General features: G+C 41.9%; 1 protein-coding gene across 2 annotated transcripts in view; it reads left to right on the forward strand.

Moving 5' to 3' along the window:
- Positions 1–24,331, forward strand: part of sgcd (sarcoglycan, delta (dystrophin-associated glycoprotein)) — a 255,670-nt gene that overhangs the window by 72,630 nt on the left and 158,709 nt on the right. For both annotated transcript variants that reach the window (XM_073480088.1, XM_073480087.1), the window contains one exon: positions 5,932–5,994. The gene's annotated coding sequence lies outside the window, so the exon portion shown is untranslated. The remainder of the gene's footprint in view (positions 1–5,931; positions 5,995–24,331) is intronic.

Raw genomic sequence — 24,331 nt, forward strand, 5'->3', positions numbered from 1 at the left:
TTAGCTTGTTAGGTTTGCAGGTTTGTTTCTGTAATGCAGATGTTTGTCTGAGGATTTGTATTGTTTTCCAGTTTATCTGCTCGGGTGTCCTAACCAGGGTTTGGCATTCAGGTTAACAGCATATTCTTACAGAGTGTTTGGAGCATGTGGACACGTGCACCTAAGGACTACTTTGATCGTCCAAAGACAAACTACATAATACTTATCTGCAGACTCACTCAGGTACAACATGTTCGGCAGAACTTCTCAGCTCAACCTTGGACTTTTAGCAGCTTCAGATGTAATTTTACCTGCTATTTTAATATACAAATAACTTGAAGCCGGCTGTTAGCACAAGAGGAGAGTGGGTGTTTGTTAAAGAACATGTCACTGAGGTTAGAAAGTAGGCGTCTCTCATTGGTAAAGTCTGGTTGACTTGCAGAACCACAGCACAAAGGTGCAGGATGAGTACGGAGGTTGAAAAAAGCTTCGAAGAAGACCTTTGAGCCAACCAGGATTCATTTTTGTGTGAAAATGTGAAAAGACATCAAACACATTTTCTCGTTTGGCTCGTTTTTTCTGCGTTTCTGACTTTCTGCGATCACTGTAATGGATGTTAATGGATACACTTCTGAGTAGAACAGGCTGGTAAATTCAATGTTAATTCTCCTTTCAGCTCTGTTTTGGTCTCCACCAACTCACCAGCTATGTATCTAACTATGTCTGTCTGCTCTTGGGTGCTGTGCAGGCAGCATCACCGTGTGTTCATCAGAGTATCAGAGCTGCAGCACCAAAACAACTGAAAGAGCTGAGAGATCCTGTAGGTCTGTAGCGTCTGGTGACATACCTCTGTGTGCTCTTCCCTAAAAAACTGCACCTTTCACATTATTATCAATTAGTCAAACAAATTATCAAAAAATATATATTGATTAGAGTCTAAAATATGCTTGAATGTATCTCAGTGGAAGGAGAGGAAGGTCGAGTTTGTGGTTTAATGATGAGTTCAGTTTGCTTCTGTTCGGCCTCAGTCATCCCTCACAGTGAAGATCACACATTGAGTGTGTTTAATTACGAGAAACTAGAGTAAATCATGTAAGTGACGTCTCTCTGACTGCTGGACAGTTACACTCGTCTACATTATTAACTGCTAACACTGAGAGCACATACAGCCACAGTCCCAAGTCGTGTGTCGTTAATCGGCACAAAGATATTCACAAGAACAGACACGTTACCTTTCACCGCAAAATGAAACACCTGCTCATGCAAAAATATTCAGCTGCAACAACATTTTGAAGCGATGATCTCCTGAGGTGCAAAAAGGTAATTACAGGTTTTGCATCCGTGTCGTGGTACTGGGAAATTCCACAGTTTCAGAGGAATTCAGTAATAGAAACACTTGTGAGGATCATGATTTCATGCAGTGTATTTTCAGGACAATAAATGATCTTCTGGGGATAATTTCTCCCCCTAAACTGATAAACAGGCATTAGATTACTTGTAAAACCCATAAAATTCTCCAATAAACACATTCATTAGTTTTTATTCCAAACATAACTTTGTAATTTCTCTTCAATTTCCTCTTTATTGTTATCTTTATTTTCATGAAACAGTGAAAATAAAGTCAGGAGGCGATGCCCCGCAGCGTCGCTGACAGCAGCCTATAAAATACAGTATGACGAGTCACCGCTCGACCGCAGCCGCAGAGCGCTGCATGATGTTTAACACAAACACTCGACAGCACTAACATGATAATAACGAGTCAGAGGGAGCAGCCGTCTCTCTGAAACTTTATTCGGACGGACGATACAGTTTTTAATTCCAGCCCTCAGCAGATCAGCGCCGCCCTTCATTAACCCGCCCCGACCTGCTCATTAATTCACATTCCTGCTCTAATTGGGCGGCGGCCTGTGTAATGGCTGCTGTATTCTTGTGCTCGCCACGTAGAATAGAAAAGATATGATTAACAAAAGTGACATCAGTAGGAGTGTCGGTCTCAGCAGGACGGCGGTGAGCCACATGTGGGGAGTGAAGAGCGGGTTTCTGTAAAGATGGAGATGTAATTAAATTAGGGAGGACGAGGTCAGCTCGCTCGCTGCATCACGAGGATGAAGAGCGATGACGGGCTCATATAGTGGCTGAAGCGGCTCGATGCCCCTTCACCTTCTTTGACCGAGGATCCACATGTGGCTGGTCATCCCAACCATGTTTTAGGGATTGTTGCAGCCTCAAATGTCTGATTTCACAGCAGCTTTTATAAAACATTGTGATGCATGTTGCGATGTTGTTATGTGGTGTTTGCAATGAAATTGTAGGAGTTCAAAGCCAAACCTTAATATTTTGAAGAAAACTTGCACACCATGTTTCACATTTTGAGACTTTTTATTCCCAAACATTTTTTATTAGATGTTTTAAGACATAAATTTGGATGTGGTTCTTAGTCAGTCAAAATGAAGAGGCTTTTATTTTGAAAATTATAGAAGATAAAAGGCGTCTTTATAGCAAGACTCGTAAAAACAACCCACATTGCAAAGGTCAGGGATCTATTAGCAACCAAATATGATTTTCATGGCATGAAGCCTGATAGTTATTTCTTCAACTTATGCGCTTTTTCCCTGCAGGTCCCACTTCAGAGTAGTCAAAGCTGTAATGCTCTAATATTAACTGCTCCAACCATGATTTCCTGGAAGCTTCTTGTTCAGCAGCTCATAAATTACGATTTCATGTCGACCACATTTTGATATTGATAATTGACATCGCCTTTTAACCTACAATATTACAATTATCAAAATGAGTGAACGACTTTGTGTTTTGTGACACGTTGATGATGTAATTTAGCATTTTAGCTGGTTTAAGTGGGTGAAAGACTGAATATCAGCCAGTTTTTGAGTAGAAATAAACGGTGAACTCCCGGTTAAAGCATACATCTATCATGTTACACTAATGTTACCACTAACCGTGCGTATTTAATCTACCTCACCTTGAAATTTTTCAGCAAATTGCAACAGACCTGGATGCAACAGCCTCTGCTGTGCTGATCTGTCTTGTATGTTTCACTTGTTTCTTTTTGCAGGTTTTTGTCAGACGATTACTGTCGTCGCATGTTGCAAAACATTGCTCCAGCTTTCATGCAGAACATCAGGGAAATACCTTGTGTTGTCTTTAGCAGTAATTATCGTTGGTAAATGTGAGACTATTGTGTTGCTTGTCTGCATCTTCACAACCAGAAACAACAAATAGTTCATGTATGGCAGGAAACTATGATGATTGGTAACATGACAACTTCCTGGAGGGACTGGTAATGGTCCTATTGTTACTTTGGATGTGGCAGCTGCTGCAGCTCATCTTATAAATCAAGTCAGAAAAATACCTGTTTAGCGACGCCATGATGTCATCGTCTCTAGTATCTGTGTTTAATTACTTCAGACACAGAAGTGGAGAAACTTTCCTCCTCGGCGCCGTCGCTCTCTTTCTGTGGGAACAAAGGATATGAGTTGCTGTTTGTCTGCGAGTCAGTCTGTATATTTGCCTGACTCAAAGGTTAAATGAACATTTTGTTCTTAATTAGTTCTGAATTAATTAGTGCAGAGCCCACACAGAGGCTATTTGTGCTAGATTTACATTAGCTGTGTGTTCTGGTCACCTTGAACGACTGTTAATTACAACTTATTGCATCTAGCCGCTGCTACAAATGCTGTGGTTCTGTCAGGTTCTGCACTGGATATCTTGAAGGTGCATTGATAAGAGCATCGTCTGTGATCTATATTCTCTGTCCAGACTCAGTTATAGCATCAAGCCCACGACACTTTACATGTAGTCACACACACACTCACACTGTTCTCCACTGTTCACCCTCAGTAAGTCTCACATACAAAGCGTTTTCACGAGTTGCCGTTAAGTAAATGCTGCTGACTCGTCCACATTTTTAAACCTCCATATGTCGCGTGGCTTCGCTCTGCTGAGCCGCTAATTCCTCTAACGGTGGTTTTATTCCCCTCGAGCTAAAAGGCAGTCATTAAACACTCGGTCCAGGTGTGTCACCGTGTCAATAACGGCTCCGTACACCGACACTGCTGATGGAAAATGTTCTGGCAGCCGTCAGCTTTACATCTTTTATAGTACTGCTAATGCACAACCTGTCACCTTGATTTATTATTACATTTGTTAACAATGTTTGATTTATAGCTGAATTTATATACATATATAAATGTATATAACAAGCGGAAGAGTGAGGAAGAGCCAGACTTTTAAAAATTATTATTAGATTCATCCCTCAGGTTCTCACCCCTTGATAAATAAACAAAAAATAAAAAGATGAACTACATCCTGTATGATCTTGACCCAGATGGAGCTCAGTAAAGTAACGTTATTACCCCGTGGTGTTCTCCTGCAGCGCGACTGGATGCTCAAACAAAGTGGATCTGAGGGATTGTTGAGTTGCTGGGAATGAAGAGCAACCAGAATGTGAGCATATCGGGTTTGACTTTAGTTTTTTGTGATTTAAAATAAAATATGCTGCAGTAGAACAACAAAAAAATGATCACAAGTAACAATCGGATTCAAAGCTCTCCCTGACGGACTGAATCTGGTCTACGCACACCAGCTGTCACTGTGTGTCTGTCTTCATACACACCGATACACTACAGCAGTATCACTTCATATTTATATTGAACAGAGGAATGCAAATCTGTGTTTTCTCATCTGGTGATGTAAGTCACTGATGTGCTTCATTTGTTATCTAATGACGTAATCAGCTGTTGACTGTGAACAGACCAGCTGTAACGACACTCTCAAAGTCTTTTTGTTTGGCCTAAACAGCTTTTATTGGTTTTATGGTGTCCGCGGGCCGAGGTCAGTGTTTGTGAGATTCTACGATATCAAATGTCAAAATGAGTCCAGAACACAGCGATCCATCACCAACATGTCCGTCGTGACCTTTATCCTCGACTTTACACCATCACGTTAGCTGCTCACGAGATAAGACGTCCTGAATATAAGAGCCAGTGGAACAGTTAAAGGACAAGTTCACCCAAAACTGAATATTCAGTCATGACATACTCGAAACCATCGAAGTCCACAAAACATTTCTGGAGCGGCAAACAGCGTTGCAGGGTGACTTGTTTTAAAATAAAAAACAACCAAAAAAACACAACATAAAATGGCTCCACATCTCTTTCAGCACAATCAAATTATTTAGAAAAACTTCATTTACACCCTTGATCCGCGGTTGAGCTCGTAACGCTAATGTTTCTACAGTTTTTGGGGGTTTTTTAAAATCAGTTTGGGATATCCAGAGACTTGGATTACGCCAGACATTTGTATGGAGACATTTTGTCGGGGTATTTTGGTTGTCCTGAGCTACTTCAGTTGTTTAGGAGACGAGGAAACTTCACCTGACTTTCAACTGGCGTGTAGATAACAGCTGAATTTGTAATTTTGGGTGAACTCTTCCTTTAAAGTCTTAAAAAAAACAGTGTGGGAGCTTTACTCTTCTAATGGCTCTTCTATAGTAGCATAATCACAGTGCAGTCACTACAGCTGATGAATTGTTGTCTTGCTTTTTTAATAATGCCGGCTGCAGCGTTGCTAAACGGCTAAACTTAAACCTGATTTACCATAAAAACACAACTTAAAGTCCACACAGCACAACTTCAAGTCAAACGAGGGCTCAGAGAGTTGAAACGACCTCCAGAGCTCCGTGAAGCTTTGTTTGTTTGAGGAGGATTTTCCAGGAATTTTCTGCTGATCCGGTCCCTCGGTTCATCCCGGTTTTACCTTTTCCCCCCTCTGCACTGGATGTGATGACTGCGGGAGATCTACGAGCTGATCCCACATCAGCACTCCCTAATTGGAGAAACTTGGGAAATAATAATACGGGCCTGGGAGGAGATGATCAGCTTAGAGGCCGGCCCATCCTTCACATGCTGACCGTATCTTTCTACCTCCTCATTTCAGGTGATTAGAGCAAATCCCCCGGACCCTGTCAGAACCTCCGAATCAGCACACTCATACACTGAGGTAAGTGTGTGTTTCACTTTTTTTAATCCGTGCATGAATGTAGCTTGGTTTGATGTGTGTGTTTGTTCCTTTACTGCATGTCAGCTGCTGAGTGTGAGTGCACATTGAGTGTGCATTAAATAGTGCTTTGTTTGTTTGGGACTACTTTCAGCTGCAGATTAATCCACATTTTGGTGATCTGGTTGAGTATTTGTGACAGCAGGAGTGTGTGTGTGTGTGTGTGTGTGTGTGTGTGTGTGTGTGTGTGTGTGTGTGTGTGTGTGTGTGTGTGTGTGTGTGTGTGTGTGTGTGTGTGTGTGTGAGTGATTGAGTCAAAACAAACTACAGCGTGTGTTATCATTGCGAGGAACAAGTCACCCGGTGCACCAGTGCGGCTCACTGATGTGTTTTTAATTTAGTTTTGGACAACAATAGAGCTCTACAGCGCAGAGGAGGAAGATTTATGAGGCTTTGGATACACACAATACTTGTGAGAGGCATCAATTCATTGCTGATTTCAGTGGTTTATGGGATTTTGGTTGGCAATGATATACTTGTTTATCCAGCATTATCCTTTAACACAAGTCGTCCCAAACACTTCGAGTCCAAATGAAAGTAAACAGAAAGTATTCCCACGAAAAGCTGCTGTACGTTTGCTTCACACACGACCGTCTGCCAGACGTAATTCTTTCGTACTCTCATTAACAGTGATGAATGTACTGTACACGTGCTTCTTTAACATTCTGAGGTGATTTTACTTTAATGAGTACAGAGCCAATTTTTTAAATAATTTCAATTATCGAAAATCCGATTAAAGAAAAAAAACACCCAAATCAGTCGAGTATCCAGTAATAAACATGCAGGTAAATATGCGTCATTTACTTTTACTTGCATGTTTGAAACTTACAAAATTACTTTAAATACTCAAATAAATGTAATGTCCGATACTTTAAAGCGGCTGTAAGTGATATATTTTGGTGCTTGGTCAGTAAGGTGGTCGCTCCTTTTCTGGTACCCCTGCCCACCTTATCCAATCAGGACAGAGAACTCCATAAAGAGGCGGTCCTGTCTGCTGATGAATATACAGAAAGCAGGATCCTCCTGTTTGCTGGGGGATTGCTAACTGCAACACGGACAGGAAGTTAGCTAAACAACGACAGCGCTGACAGCAGCTATCACGTATGACTTTCGAGTAATGTTTACAGTTCTGCTTATCACAGCTTCATGTACATTATAAAGTAGTGACAGCAAATGTGAGACGATGGTTCATGTCTGTAAGTTTATTGTTATTAGTAATTAGAGAAACGGTACGGCACTTGTAGTCCACGGCCACGATGAAGAATCCAGAAAAACACATCAATTCAATATCTTTGTCGAATGTTCAGAGGAGCCAGAGTTTCAGAGGACAGCTTCAAGGTTGGATCACCAAAACATGGTATTCAATAAAGGATTCAGGATTGGACTCAGTGAGTCAATAAGGTCTTTTGAATTCAATTACAGCAAATACGAACATGTAGCTGAATGTACTGAGGTCGAGGCCGGAGGTTTTTATTTAATTTTGAACCACAAGAAGCTGTAGACGTGTATAATTGAAGTTGAAGAGATGTCTACAACTGATGACGTCAAAGCCTTTTCTTACTTTTAGTGAATGGCTCCTCAATAGACATCGTCTGAACGACCGGGTTTATAATAACCAGAATCTGCCTCGAACGGCAGAAGTATTACAGAGAGGTTTCTATAGGTTTAAGTCACTATCACTGTGAGATAAACGTAGTGGAGGAAAACAACATTGTTTTTTGTGTGTGTGCAATATATGTGCATCACCTGCAGGTGATGCAGTGTTTTAACTAAGTGAAGCGGGGCAGAAAAAACACAGGTGTCTCTCCTGAGCTCAGGCCGACACAGCATCTGCCTCGGGGTGTCGTGAGAGACAGTCGTCTTTCTGTTGGCTCTGTTTCACTGGTACAAATAAATACAAAGGCACAGAGCAGTCAGCTATATTCTGGCACGTAACATCATGTTGCCAGAGCGATTAAACTGATTTTTACAGGTGCTTCCTACGGCAAGAAAACAGAAAATGGCTCTATGAAATCAAATAGAGGCACAAAGAGACGCTGAGCCAGGAACAATAACACGTGCTGTCATTGAGCTTGAGACCTGTCGGCTCGTACACGTTGTACTTTTTGTGCCAACAGACTGCGAAAAAATCAAAAAGAGCAACTTTAATAAGAATGAAAGGTTTGGTAGCAGACCTGCCAGCTGCAGAGTACGTGTACTCATCATTTTGTAGCAGCATCTCAGTGTGTCGTGGCTTTTGTTTGGTTGCTTATCTTCACTCCTGCTGCAGGAGCAGGAGGCTGTTTTGGATTATTTTCAGCTTGAGGACAAAGATGCAGGTCAGGTTCGGGTCAGCTGAGCCCCGAGTTCATCGCAGGATTTGTCCGTGTCCTGAGGAGTGTGTGAATGTGGAGTTCAGAGATCAGTCTGCCTTCCAACATCATCCACAAAACACAGAAAAAAAAGGTTTATGCATCAGATGGTAGCGTGGCCAGAACCTGTACACACCAGAACAAACTGTTGCTATTTCAAGTCTCTGCAAACTTTATATGTTCAACAATACATGTCACATCACGTTAATGAGGGCGTGTTGGTGGTGATAAACCTGGCAAATGTCACTCAGAGACATTTATAAACTCCATCATGTTGCTGGAGACCCTCGCTGATCAGATGCAGTCAGTTGTATTTATTCTACTTTGCTGTTCTCAATGATAAATGGAAAAACGATCTAGTTTTACGCACCTGGTATTTTGAGCTAAAACAGGATCTTGTCCTAACCCTGACCAAATGTAACCAGAGCCTAACCAAAAAGGTTGTTACAACATAAAATGTAACCAAAAGTTTCTGGTGATTAGGTTGTTGATGGGCTTACAAATGGGTCTTCATCCTGTCTCCTACCGACGGTCAGTAGTTGAGTTAGCTAAGAAACAACAACAGTCGGCCTACTGGTGTCCTCATCCATCCAGTGGTGGGGTTACAGGTGCTGTATCTGCAAACAACCTGGTTTCAGTTTTTTTGTGATCTTGTTTTTAGGACTTGATCAGAATATATAGTGACAGTCTGAAACCGTGCCATTCATATGCAAACTGTCAGCCAGGTGTTCCCATTTGCATTTCTATGTAAATGATGTTTTGGGTTTAATTTTTTTTTTAGCTTAATGCATCTGAGATGAGCTGCAGACATGCAGCTGCTGAGACACGACGATGTGCTCACATTTCTTTAGTAGTTTACTTTTTCCTAAAACTTGGAAACAGGATTCTCCCCCGGGACTTAATTTGACGAGTCACTGTTAGATTTAATATTCATCCGGCATGTCTGCGTTTTTTTTCTGCTTGTGCATGAGTGTACACATGCCCTGAAGCAGCCATGTTTCTGACTTGTTTAAAGCGTTGCTCTTTGAGGAAGTCGAGTGAGCACTTCTGTGTTTTCCAGCGAGGACCTGCTTCATATTTCATCGGTTTCCACATTTTTTAAAAGCATTCTGGAAGTGAATATGTATTTTTTAAAAGTTTGAGATTAAATTCTTCGCTCAGAGGCGCATTAAAAATAATTTATAGAGGGATGGAAAACTATTACCTGTGTGACTGTCTGGCGTTGGCATGCTAATGATTCTGAAGAAAGGTGCAGATGGGAGAGTGGGAAAGAGTGGAAATACAAGACATAACAAGAGACGAGTATGTGGGGAAGGTGAAAGAGACGGGAAGAGGAAAGTTGAGAAGGAATCTGGCAAAGAGAGAAGAGAAACACATACCTGAAAGACGAGACACTGAATGACACTGTGTGTTTGCCTGAGATCGCTGATTACCAGACGTTGCGTTAGGAAACACACACTGATGCGCCGATTGCACCCCGATACAGGAGCTGCCAGAATCTTCTGCACGAGTTGCAGGTTCACTCATCAAACTGATGCTTTTTATCTGCTCACTACTGGAGTAAACAGCTGCCTGAAAACCCCTGAAGACCAGTGTGTTTCCATCAGTGGAGCTAAATTAAGTGTTACATTTTAAAAAGAGGAGATTTAACCAGCGGTGGACTCTTTCTGAACTCACATCAGAAAACATCTTCATGTACTAATTTCACAAAATAACGCCAGGCAGGAGACACAAACAACGTCAGAATGCCTCAAATTTCATGTCAGTGCTGTGTTACGTTTCTTTTTGTTCAGTTTCACACAGACCAGCAGCTGACGGGTCGTTCAGTAGTGACGGTCTGTCTTATTTAATTGTTTATTTTGAGCCATGTGGCTGACGCCGTATCCAGGTCTCATCGTACGTCAATGTGGCATATCAATATAAACCTTTTCTTCACTATGTTGTCGCCACTGAACTGACTGAATGAAAGCATTGCATTGCGTCTTGGGATATATAGGATCCAAAGTCTATACCCACCTAATTCTGTAGGCTTTTAGCTAAAAAGAAATGAGTCTTCAAGCCCAAGCTGAGAAACCTTAGAAATGATTTAATCTCATCTGAAACAGCAGAACACAGAAGAATCGATGTTGATTGAACAGTGTTGAGAATTATGACACAGTCTGGATTTACATTTGTTCCCTATAAACCTCTTTTCGCGGTGTTATTTCGTCTGCCACCGGACATTAAAATCTCCTCGGAAAATGAAGGCTGACAGTCGGGCCGGCAGCGTGGCACCATTTCTTTTTTGCTTTCACATCTCTGTTACAGACAAAGTGAATAAAGGAACTCGCTCTCCGTCCTGTTTGTTGGTTTTCACTTGGAAGGAAAACGGAAAGCACTCCGGCTGTCTTTGCGGTGCCAACAATGATACCACATGAAAACACGAGGGGGGAGTTGTCTGGTTCAACTTTTAAGAAGTGTTCTCAACAGAGCAAGAGGGAGAGGTTGTTTCAGAAACAAGACTTGGGATTTCATAGATGAGATGATTTCTTTTGTGTCTTAAGAAAAAATGTGAGAATATTTTGTGAATTGAAAGAGGTCGAGGTCCTCATGTGTCCAAAACTCTGGAGCAGATTCAAAACGTTCAACTGTTTTTTACTGGACGACTCTGGCATTTTGTAAAGTAATACAGTCGGCTAGAGAACAAATAGTAGAGAGCTATTATGGTTCAGCTGCATGAAATCCCAATTTTGTTTCTGACAGCATAATGTTGAAGAGAGATTGAACAGTGATTTTTACTGCACGATAGATTCTGAAGGAGAAGAGCAGCAGAGATGAAAAGATGTGAGGCTGACGAGCGAAGAGATGCGGAAGAGTGAGGAGAGGAGATAAGTGAAGAAGTAGGCCGGGAAAGAGGGAGAGAGGGAGGAAGGATGAATGGAGGCATAGAGGAAAAAAAAAAGAGATTAAAATGTGTAGAGGAGGAGAAGCAGAGGTGGGCAGGCGGAGGAGGATAAAGTGGAGAGGGGCATATGACGGCCTGGCAGGTCTCCAAAGGCTCCCGGCGGCGATCCAGCTGCTTCTGAAGGCCACTTCGAAAAAAAGCCTGTTAGCAGTGCCAACAATACAGGGAGGGAGGCAAAGGAGCCTGAGAATGGGAGGGAGAACAGGTGAGAGTGAAAGATGGAAAAGAGAGGGGGGGGGGGGGTGAAATATGCAAAGACTGAGAGTACAGTGCAGAAAGAGACTCTCAGCCAGGACATGGCGGGACGCAGGGGACTGACAGTCCCAAGAAAAAGACAACAAAAGGGGACAAAAACAGATGTGAACCTCACAGCTGCCGCTCCTGAGACAAACACAGGAGATACGAAATACTTCAACCCAGAACAAACTGTACTTTTCTGCTAACCACAGATATGTTGAAACTCTCCGTGGTCTGGTTCAGGCACAAAAACACTTGGTCAGGGTCTGGAAAAGGTCATGTTTTGTCTTAAAATACCTGTTTCTGTCGCCACAAACACAGCTGGAAAATGTTCCGATGGCTTGCTATAAATTGTCAGGGGTTTCACCCTTACAAATGTTGAAACGCCATCTGAAACAGCGGTCTCTTGGTTGGAAGACCTGCCACCTAGCTGCCACAGCACCACTGTCCCCTCCTCCCATCATAACTCAGTATAGCCTCCCAAAATGTTGATATGATAGATAAGAAACATGCAAATTTAAAGTATCCATGGGGAAAAGTACGATGCTGACATTTTACTCTGGCGACTGGGCGGTTAAATCAGTCCACAGTTAATTCAATTCAGTTGGTTCAGCTGAAAAAGGCTCAATTTGTGGGGGTTAGCACTTTGTGTAAATTTAATCAAAGAAAAAGTTTCCCTGATAAAAATAATTACATATAATAGACTTGTGTAATAACTGCCTGAATCCCCTGTGTCTGCATACAGTACAGCTGAATAAAGTCCATGTTTTAGCATTTAAAGTAATGAAGTATAACTTGAACTTGAGGTTGCATAAAAAATCAGTTTCCAGGGATATTTTACCTAAAAAGAAGCTGATGATGAGCATTAAAACAAGGACTAGTATCTTAACCACGGCACGGTGAGACATCTGTTCTGGAGTTGTGACTTCACAGCTGGTGTATTCACACGAGATTGAAATCAACAATTATCTCCCCAGGTAATAATTATTCCTGTGGGACTGGAGGCACAGGGTTGGGAGCGTTCCAGTCTGGGCCTCTGATTTAAAGAGTGATTCCTAAAGAAAATTGAATTCGACAAACTTTTTTTTTTTTTACTGCCGAGCCGAGACCAAGAGCTCAGCTGCGAGGAGAAATAACTTGGCGAATGTAACTTTATGTAAGCCTGTTGCATAACTACAATGCATCAAATACTACATACAATATGCAAGGTCATCTTGTGAACTACAAGGTGAACTCAAGCCCACACAAAGACGAACCCTCTCACTGAGCACTGCCAGTCTTCATATCTGCCGCCTGAATAAAAGCAGCATCAACAAGTTCTTGTCGTGTCGTATCAGATTACCATCTTTGTATCAGACCTCTGTCCTAAGAGGACATTTTCAATCAAGGAAGACCAATAACTACACTATAGCCCAAAGGCATGAGAACAAACAGGAGCGGATCCAAACACTGAAGACGGATATGATTAATAAGATGTGTCTGCTCCTCGGGGATGAAGACACCTGAGGTTTATGTAATAGATTAAACTAAATCTATGCTTCATATGCAGTAACAGTGGTGTCACAGGGTCCTGGAGTCATGCAATCTTTTTTGAATCACCACTTCCGGTGAGGAAACGTATCGGGGGCTGTGCGAGCCTGCTTCAGCTTTCCAAATAATCATTTTGTCTCTGAGTGCAACTGAAAGTAAACTGAGAATACGCTCTGAATACACTCGTTGGATTTGGGGTTCAGCACTCCTACCCAGAATCCCATTGTTGAAACATAACCTCTGTCTCCAGTTCTTTTTTTTTTTTAAAGATTTCGCTCATGTTGCCTCAAACACCAGAGGTCATTTCTCTCTCCTCATCTCCACAAACTGCAGACACACAGAGCCCCAACACGTCTGTTCGGAGAATGCCAGCGTCTCTGTCCGTGGTGCTGAAAAGGTTGAAGTAATTTGTCAAATTTTTAGTGCCGGGATGCCTTTTTGCATATCAAAAAATACATCAAACGCCAAACAATGAATAAGTATTCTCTGTATGAACTGAAGCGGCATCAGCGAAGTCGTGCGAGTGCCTTCATCAAATGACCTTCCCTGTGTCAGACCTCTGTCCCGAAAGGAAATGCTCTGTCAAGAAACATGAGAAGGAAGAGGAACAAAAAATCTAAAAACTGAAAAAAAAAAAACAGATTTACAATAAAGTCAATGAAAAATGGTTAATTTGAATATTCAGAAAAGATTTTAAAGTTAAAATGCTTCAGATGTGAGTCCTGGCTGACCATCAGCTCAGTCTCCGGGGTAAAATGTAAATTTTTTAGTTAATATCTCTGCAAACCAAGATGACGTTCACATTTGTATGCATCATAGGCTCTGTACCAATATTGATATTTCTACAAAACGCATCATGTTCACATTACATGGTTATGACCTGGAGTTACAGGCCAGAAGGCTGTCAAGCCAGTGACGGCGTTTCAAGACTGCGTTTCAACATTTGTAAGCGTGACACCACTGAACTCTGGGCTTATGCAGCCGTGTTTGTGGCGACCAACACAGGTATTTTAGCCAAAACATGATCTCCTCAACCAAACCAAGTGAACAACGTGAAAAGATACATTTCAGTTTCAAGTTCAGTTTAGTTTCAATCAGCGGTTTGCAGAATCGTACATTGCCAACATTGGTCTGGCGATTGGGTCGCTGAGATCTGTCCAAAATGACACAAGTATGGACCAGTGAGGGCAGCAAACGCACCTGGAGGGGCCTGTTCACAATGCAGCTGAGCTAATAATGGACTGTGAGGATTCATTGTGTCACGTTTTAATATAGAAGACAGTCACAACAACGTTGTTGGCTACAGACATCGTGAACAATCGTCTTTCACAGTGTGTTCGGTCCTGTTAATATTTTGCCCGGCGTTAAAAATCTTGAGTCACAGGATGCAAATACTTTGAATCATCGTTGCTAAAAAAGCAGACCGTAAATACCATCACAAATAGTGCTCAACATAATGACAACAGATGTATCTATGAGGTATCTGCTCCTACAGGTGATGCACACAGGCAAAAAAAGGATGTGGTTGTTTACCAGACATTTCAGAAACAAGGTAAATGCGGAAAAAGACAAATGAAAGCATAAAATGGCTTCAACATCCTCTTCGTCGGGAGATGCTTATGAGAAAATTATACTTGTCCCCCCATCTTCTCTTTTACATCCTTCCTCTTCTCTCTCTGCTGTGTCTTTAGAGCAGAAATGTTGTTAAAAATAACCAACAAACCCGATCTGCTCGTCTCCGCTGCGACTACGGGAACCAACAAAGGAGTGAGAGAAAAGCCTGCTGGCATTTTAAAACGTTCCCTGTCACTTCCCGCAGAATAATGGCTGCAGGAAATATCCTCCCATGAGGCCTTATGATAATAGGCCCATATGTGCCGGCCACGCTGACGGTAATTAATTGCTACACAAAACTTGTGAGGTCGCTCTGCGGAGTACAGTGACCTCCAGACATGAGTGCAATGACACAGCGGGATTTTTACAGAGCTGAGAGCAGCACCGGGGGACATCTGGGACAGGGGGGGCAGATTAGTTAGCAATTTGACCTTTCCCATAAGGCACCAGCTCATCGCCTCGTTCCTTTTGTCACTAGATTAGAGACTTTAAAATGCAGCGGGACATCAGCCGGGGGATTTACTGCACAGCACATTCAACCAGGCTCTGCCACCATCTCTTAACTCTTCTTCTGTGGTCATGTCGCCATCTGAAAAATGCAAAAGAGAGGGAGGAGAAGGGGAGGAGGGGATGACAGGAAGAAACTAAGAGAGAAAGACAAAGAGGGAGGCAGAAAAAAATCAAGATAGAGCCAAGAAAGGAGATGAGGAGGAGGGCGAAGGACAAAGAGGGAAAGCAAATCATTGACAAAACAGCAGTGGAAACAAGCGAGGAGATGAGAAGAAAGTGGGATGAGACAGATGAGGAAAAAGAGGAGGGGAGGGAGGAAGAAGAGACAGAAGAGGGGAAATGGAGAACCAGGAGGAGGGAGATGTGAAGTAGAGAGGATGAAAAGGGAGAGTGAAAGAGTCGGGGGGGAAGGATTGGTGAACAAGAAGCAGAAAAAGCAAGCATGAAGAGGAGCTTTGCAAGACACATTCAGACCCAACGGAAGACGAGATGAGAGGAGGGAGAGTTTTGATGGTGACGAATGAAAGCGAGGATGGAGCCACGAATAGAAGCCAGTGGGGTCGTTGTGAAGAAACTGAACTGAAATGAACCAGCTTCAAATTAAAAAAAGAAATAATGGATCAGATGAGGGATTTTTTGGCTCCTGCATCTCCACATTTCCAGTTTCAGGGCACTTGATTCTGAAGCATCGTCGAGTGAAGCAGCTCAATAACCGAAAACTGGAACAGCATCTGCATCATTACTTCAATTCTCTTTGGATGCCTGCGTGGAAAAACAGAGCGGTGGCCAGACATGAAAACAAACAGCCAACAGTGGAGTGTTTCAGCAGCGGTCCTACCCTACAAGACGAGACAAGCATGTTAAGATATGACGTATCTGCGAACAACAGATTTTGTTTGATGGCAGAGATTTTTTAGGTCGAAGCCCAGCGGACACAGACTGGAATGATTGGTCTAACAACATCATCTGTAATTGGCCTGACAATAGTCACTAAAGCTGACACTTAAAAGACTGGTTCAACATCTTGAGAAATATGCTTATTTGCATTCTTGATGAGCGTTAGACAAGAATATCAACATCACTCTCATGCTGACACACAGCCACAAAAAACACAACATGTTGTTTTTTACACAGTGTTTTTTGTACAAATTAGTGAGCTTTAGAGGTGTAAATAGGCAGATTTGTTATCCTTCAGCAGAGCCAAGCTAGCTTTGTATCCCTGTTTCCAGTCTTGTGTGCTAAGCTAAGATAACTGGCTGCTTTAGCCTGTATCACCAGGCTGTGAGATTCGCTTTAGGTGCACGCTGCCTCGGTCAGTGACATGTTTTATGTCCGTTGGTTGGTTTGTTAGCAGGACTGCACAGACACAATTGAACGGACTTTCACAAACCTTGGATTGAGGATGGGTCTCAGTCCAGAATAGACCCTGTTCACTGTTGGTGTGGATCCGGATCTGAAGAGATGGACCAGGAACTGTTTCTCACTTTCTTTCACGATCCGTGATGGGATGTTTTTTGACATTATGGTTAATTTCTCAGGGACTAATCAGCCTCGTCGTTTGAACATAATGTTAGCAGTTAACATTTGTGCAAACCGCAGATACAGCCGAGGTTGACATTTGTACCAAACGTGGCATATCACGTTCACAAACCGGCTATTTTTCTTGGGAAGTCAGACCATCTCCATCCGTGATCGTTGCATCATGAAGACATTGGAGATTGATCTTCTTATCAAAGAGAGCAAAGGTGATTTATTTCCCAAAACCACTGCTTAAACATTCAACTCTCTCTCTGTGAATATGTGGATTTGTACAAAGCTGAAGCTGCAAACTCTGGCGAGCGTTCATATGATGACATAACTCTCACTGCCTCTCTAAGGAGGAAAACTGGTTTATTACAATTTGAGTTTTGTTTTTGTTTTTAGCCCTGGCCATCATTTTATCACTTACAATATAATACCCTTGTTCACACCAAAGTAAATACTGAGATGGGAACTCAAAAACATCCCTAAAAATAGGTCAGATGGGGAAAGAGGCGTAGGCAATCAACAAAGCATGATTTTATTTTGAAACCTTACAAACAACTACCCAAATGTAATGGACATTTGTTCAGTTGCTGAGTCGTGCTTCAGTTGTGGATGATTTTGTTGGAGTTGACACATTTTCTTTTTTTAAGCTTTGAAAAGTTGAAGCAAAGACCGAGTGTTCCCGTCAAGTGTAGGACATTTTGAGACAGTCTCGGGAGCCAACTATTTCATTTCCTCTAACTTTGAGATTAAAAGTCTGGGGGGAAAAAAATCAACATCAGACAGAATTCCAGCGTTTGCTTACGCCGATAAACTACAAAGCAACAAAAAGGCAACACACCCTCCATCTTTTTAACAACCGCTGTAGAGCTCATTGAACGCGACACTTCAGCCTCTAATTGCTCGACGGCAGCAGGTCGAACCGGGAGGCTCAGATGTGCAAATGTGTGCGAGTGTAAGTATGAGGCTATAAAAACGAGCCAGGTGCTCAGTCAGGAAAAAGACGGGGGCCTGTGGTGCTGCTGGGTACCAATACCGTTGTCATGGCAACCCGATTATCTTTGACCATGTCTTGATCCCGAGAGGAGGAACAAAGGGTGGAGATCTCGGGAAGACTTTGATGCTCGGTGAGTCAGCAGTTTGCCAAAAGAAATCTGAATTAACTTGTTGGCCTCTGGTCACTGCTGAAGTTTTTTTTTTTTTTCTTTTTTTTTTTTAAAGAATCCCTTTTATGTGAAGTCTGGAGAGTGTGACTGAAGAGATTATCGACTTTCAGTGCTTAATAATCAATTAAATTATTAAGTGATTAATGAGGCCCTATAATAATTATACACGTGGAGTTACTTGTCGCAACAAAACCTAAAGTCTAAATAGTTTTATAAAAGGCCGTGTGGCTGTAAAAACATAGTCTTTAACCAGGTAGCAAGGGTCAAGAGCATTATGGGAAGTGTAGTATCCAGTATCTTTGGAGTCAAACTAAGGACAAATAGTCAGCATCTCTCCACCTCTGCTGCATCACTCTTTTCATGTTATGAATGTCCAATACTAATTTGCTCAAATAGCCCTTTAATAACATTTGCAATAAGAAACATAATTATATTTGCCAATTTAGATCATAATAACTCTTATTAAATGCACAGTAGGGACAAGAAAATAGGTACTTTAATTAAAATTAATTTTTAAAAGATTTTTGTTACATCAGTGCTTTTATGTTCCCTTTCACAAATCATTTACAGGTCCCACTCCAGCACCGGTTTGATTAAAATGCATTTCTCTTTAATTTAAAAGGCCTACAGTCTGACCCACAGAGAGGCAGCAGACGTGGACTTCACTGGTCCAAAGTTTAAACAGAGCTGTCTGCAAAAATCACCAGGAACCAAATGTGCCTGAATAAATCTTCAAAGAACAAATCCAACCTGAACTGGACCTGAAGAGAATCAGACCCAAACCAGAAAACAATGATCTAGGTCGACTGTGAAAGCAGTTTGTTATGACCCATATTTACAGTTGTAAAGACACAGTTGTGTGTGTGTGTGTTGTTCGGTGTTGACCTCTAGTGGCTGTAGTCATTATTACAGCAGCAGAGGAGGAAGTCAGGTGACATGGACTGGGTGGAAGAGTCAAACAAACATAGGACTTGCATCCAGGAGACCGCTGTGAAACAAAATGTCAATGACATGTATATAACGTAACTCTGGTTACTAGTGTAAACTATGTGGGTACGTATGTTAAAAAACATACTTATTTTTACCCAAACCACAATATTTTCCTAAACCTAACCGTCGCTGGTCCGCTGCAACGGTCTGGTTTTGGTAACAGTGATGTGTCGTTTTAGGAGTCAATCAACCTCTTCAATCATTTACATATGAGGACCTTTTAACAACCATGATTATAATAAGAAGAAATCATGTCATTTTTTCTGCACTTCACTGTTACATTCTCTCTATGTAGAAATCTGTGAAAAATATAGCAGAACAAAATGTGCACAGAGAGCAAAGACAAGTCCTTCAGTTGCTTATAAGCAGCATCACATATAAAACTCATGTCCATGTGAAAGACAAGAGTCTTGATGAGCAGTTACCAGGAGGGTCTGGCTTCTTTCATCTCCAACTTTTGCAGATTTTGTTTTGACCTTCTTGAGGAAGCTCTGCACGGATCTAATTGTGTGTAATTCATTTTGATATTTAGGACGCGAAAAATATACATATAGATATAAACTTTCAACTACTTTTTGATGATGAATTTTAGGGATTCATGAAAATATTACGGTTTAGATCTTTGAACATTTAAAACCCAACATGTCAGAAGAGATTTATGTCGGCGGGGTTTTGTATCATCCCAGGAAAACAAGACGGATGCCTTGTGACAGGCTGCAAAATTTCTGTGCTGCTAAAAAAGAAAACCAGAACAAACTGAATGCCACAGATTGCCACAGCTCGCTTTGCAAAGTGCAACCCGGCGTGACAACAAAGCTGGTGGAGTGCAGCAGGGAGCTGTTGAACTCAGGCGGCCTCAAACAGCCATCCTGCTGCTGATGAGAACAGGCCTCCTTAACACGAGCTGTAATACGCGCCGGCTCTATGAGAGGCCATCAACATTACTTCACACAAGATGCTGAACAGGGGAAATCTCTTCACTGAGATTTTAATATCATCATCATCTCTGTTTCTGATGCACTGAAACACAAGAGAAGAAGAGCTGCTGCTGCTGCTCTGTGGGCAATCAGCTGCTCCTAAATATGTCGAGAGCATGTTAGTGCTTGATTAATTGTTGTTAATCATGAATTAATCTACGGCAACAGCTTCAGCTACACTGAAAACATTTTTTAAAGAGAAAACAATACGGTGACCTCCTGCAGGGGCAAAGCTGAGGAATAAGAAAATAACAGAAATAAGCAGTAGGTGTTGTTATTTCTTTTTATACGTCTCCTGGGTGATTTGGAAATGAGCGTTAACACATGATTATACTACATTTACAGTAGCACATTGTGTTGCTCTTGGCTACATTGCAATGATTTTTATTGTTTTCTCTCCTTTTGTCTTGGATCCTTTACTGTGAAGCTGAAAGCTCAGTGTTTTTGGCATCTTAAACCTGTTTACTGAACTTTTCTTGCGGTGCATCAGCTACACGGTTTACCAGCCAGGTTCCTCTGCCAGTGCTGTATATAGAATCAGTTGTTTATTGCAATTATTGTAGCAAACACATCCTCGTATCTCAGTGACTGAATAGGTTGTTTCTCAGTGTCATAAATCACCATTCCCTAAACAACGTGGCCGTCGAAGCATAATGGCGACACACGGACCGGAGCCTCATCGTGGGGTTGCATGAGAAAACGGCTTGGTTAGGATTAGGAAAGCATCATGGTTTGGGTTTGAATCACTATGTCACTATATCACTAAGGCTACATATTGTCTTTCCACAAAATGTGACACCTCGTGTCAAGAAGTGGTGGGGATGGAGGTGGAGTTGCAGGCGCCAAGACTGCCGAGCTGGTGACCACTGTTTGAGTCTGCGTTTCAACATTTGTAAAGGTGACACCACTGGATATTTTTAAGGGGACCTGAAGACGATTTCTAGCCGTGTTTGTGGCAACAAAACCGGATGTTTTAAATGAGACCTGGAGACACTTCCAGCCGTGTTTTTGTTGAGCCCAAGTCAGGTATTTTAAGCCAAAACATGTTTTCCTCACCCTTGCCCCAACACAGTGTTGTGACAGGAGAAAAGGTGAAAATTGGACCTAGAGTTTCAACTCATCTGTGCTCTTGCAGAAATGTACTGTACATAATTTATTCTGGTGAATCAGATTGGTCATTGTTTACAGTCCAATAAGCAACATGAATATGAGGATGGAGTTGGACTTCAGAAGATGTTGATAGTTGAGGAATTTCGGTACGACCAGCACAATTGGTTCAATCGATGTTCCTATTAGTTGCTGACAGAGGTCGATACAGAATATGAATTATTCACATTCACTTTGACCCTTCTGCAAAAACAAATCTAAAACTTAACAACTTTTAATTTATGCAGGCACACACGATGTTTTGAATGAACGCACACACGTAGACATCCTGATTTCTCATGAAACAGAGGTCAAGTAGCTCCTCATCTTCTTCTTTCTTACTTTCTCTCATTTCGTCTTTTCCTCCTGCTGCTCCTCTTCCTCACCTGTATCCTCACCTACCTGTACAGATTCACAATGTGCTGAACACGTTGCACCTTTTTTTTCTATTGATGAATACATTTCAAGCTCACATCCAAACTAGCTTCACTTCACCTGAGTAGAGTATGAACATCGATTGTGTAGTCAATCCATCACAGAGAACATTAGGATTGCTTTGTGTTTGGTCAAAGGGTTTTTTTTTTTTAATCTGATACAGAGAGAGAAGCCGGAACACTGTTTTGAAAATGCTTCTGTGTTTCAGTATTGAAGAGCTGGTGGTGAAGCTCTGACACTTTAAAAGAAGCTGCAGTTGAATTCAATTTACCCTTATTCCAGATTTCTAAGGGTTGTTTATGGCTCATTCAGTCTGTTTGAGTTTTGACAGCACGGGTTTACAATGTCCCTGTTTACCACAGGGTGCATTAACAATAACTCCTGTCATCTGTTAACTTTCTGCTAATCAACAATAAACCAGTAACTACCTGTAATGTTAATGGGTTTCTCATAGAGACAAACACACACGCGTATCATTGGCTGTGGAGGTTTTTAGAATCTTTAATTAGTTTTCATAGTTTTGGTTTTATGGTACATTTACTTAATGATGCAGCCTCGGGGCTCTCGTCAAACTGGTTTCCAGCAGGCAGCTGTATTCAGCAAACGAGCTCTGATAAACTTACTGTACGCTACTCTCCCAGCGCCGAACAGGACGCACATAAAGTAAAACCAGATATTTTTCTCAGAAATTGGATCAGGACTAAACTAGTGCTAAAGGAGAGTGAATATTGGACATAAGCCCGGTTCACACAGGACTATTATTATCAGGGGAACTCATGTGATTTTGAAATTCCCTCCCCGAGTCTGTATTTTACTCACACTGTATTTACTGACATGATCCCCCAGATGTGATGTCAAGGCTCCGTGTAATGTGAGATTTCAGAGGCAAAGTGTCAGATCATCAGCGGCCACATTGTTAATATGATTTTCTCCCACTTCCTGCATGTGCAACAAGCACAAATACACCTTTGCAGCTCATTCAGATCGAGTAACAGATGCTTTGCGGCTGTGCTCGAATATGACAGCCTGTTGTTGCACCTAACCCTCGCTGTCATCGCTTTAAACATCAATCTAGCCGATCTCACAGTTCAGCTGTTGTGTGCTGTTCAACATATTATGAGTCGTGATCAAATTTTCACAGAGATGCAGATTTGCACAGGATGATTATTATCACAGCACCTCAGTGTTTTTGGCTCAGTATGGTCGATAATAGGGGGGGGCGCATTTTTACTTTACAAATCGCAGACATGGCTGATTTGCATGAGATTAAGATCAAAGACGATTATTACAAATTACCAGCGGTCCCCAGGTGATAAACGTCCCAAGCAAATAATAGAGCTTTATATTCATAAGATGGATACAAACACGTCTCAAAGGGAATTCAAAGTGTTGCTATACTTCTGCTGGGTGCATAACTAGGCATGTGTCTGCTACCAGCCATAACAACTTTAACAGGTGATGTGTCAGATTTCGTATTTGCTCCCTAGTGACAAAACACTGTAATGTGGCTTAAGGACAGTTCATAAAGTTTGTCTCATGAGGTATGTAAAACCTTTAATGAGACTGTGTGATGATATTTGGTTGGGCTTTGGAAAAGATCATGTTTTGGCTCACTTGGAAAATGTTCCGACATCTTGTTGTTTCACATGTACGAATCCTTCATCGACTCACCCAGCTGTGAAGTCACCGCCATCCCCTCCCCCTCTCAAGTGCAAGTCAGCTCATATAGATCTACTGTGAATGTGAAAAGACATGTATTGCAGACATGTTTTTCAAAAATGTTGATATATTTCTGATTGATAGTCTCGTCGTCTTTAGCAGAGTTAATTCTGTGCTGAGCCGTGAGGATGTTGCACTACTTTGACTTCTTAAATTGCCAAATATCCAGGTAATTTCAGTCAACAAACATTGAACAACCAAGGGAATTCCACTGGCAGTGGATTTAGTCCACTGGCGAGCCCTGATGTATTCATCCAATTGCCTCGCGCTATTACTCACACACACAGGACTCGTATTCCCTGTTCAGTATTAACACCATCCTCCAGACTTGCCTTCGGCAGCTGCAGTCTGCGCAAAGGGAGAAGCAGCGGCTGAATTATTGAACAAATCAAGGTCCCAGGCTATGTATTTATATGATATTGGTAATGAGGCCGCTGGAGATCGTGCCGTCAGTTGTGGAGAGAAATAAGATCTTTATAAGCTCTGCAGTGTATGTGCTGGATCTATAATACACTGAACCTGTGCACAGTTGATGACTATACTGACCGCACCATGCTCGACTGCGTTTCTTCCCCCAGGACCTGCTGTATGATCACATTTATTGTCTGTAATATCTCTACATGCTCAAGTGGAGAACAGTTATATAACTGCATGTTGGTCTGCAAGGACCTTTTCCATCATCATAACATGCAGAACATTTATGATAACCAAAGGAGGTTTGCTCAGGAAATGCATGGAAAAAAAAAAAGTGTGTTTATACCTGTTGTTCAATCTGTGCACCGGGTTGTTGTCTGGTTATTCTTTAAGGGCCTAGACACATGAAATTATAATGAAAGAACTGGCAGCAATGAAGGCCTCACATCGCCTGTGTCTCAGCAAAAAGAGCTGCACTTGAACACACCGCAAAAACTACAGCCGACAACCAGCTCGTTGTACGTTCTGCACCTGTGTGAAGGGGAATAACCCTCAATACCACGAGGTGGCGATATCTTTATTCAACAAAAAGGGAAACCAGAAGACTCACAACTGCAGATATATAAACCGTTATGGTTAACATTTTCACAAAACTCTTGCAAATAGCAAACTAGTGCTATTTGTGTGGGGACACACAGATGCTCACACACAGCCCGAGATTGG

The sequence above is a fragment of the Pagrus major genome, chromosome 13 (assembly GCF_040436345.1).
Source record: "Pagrus major chromosome 13, Pma_NU_1.0".
Classification (NCBI taxonomy): domain Eukaryota; kingdom Metazoa; phylum Chordata; class Actinopteri; order Spariformes; family Sparidae; genus Pagrus; species Pagrus major.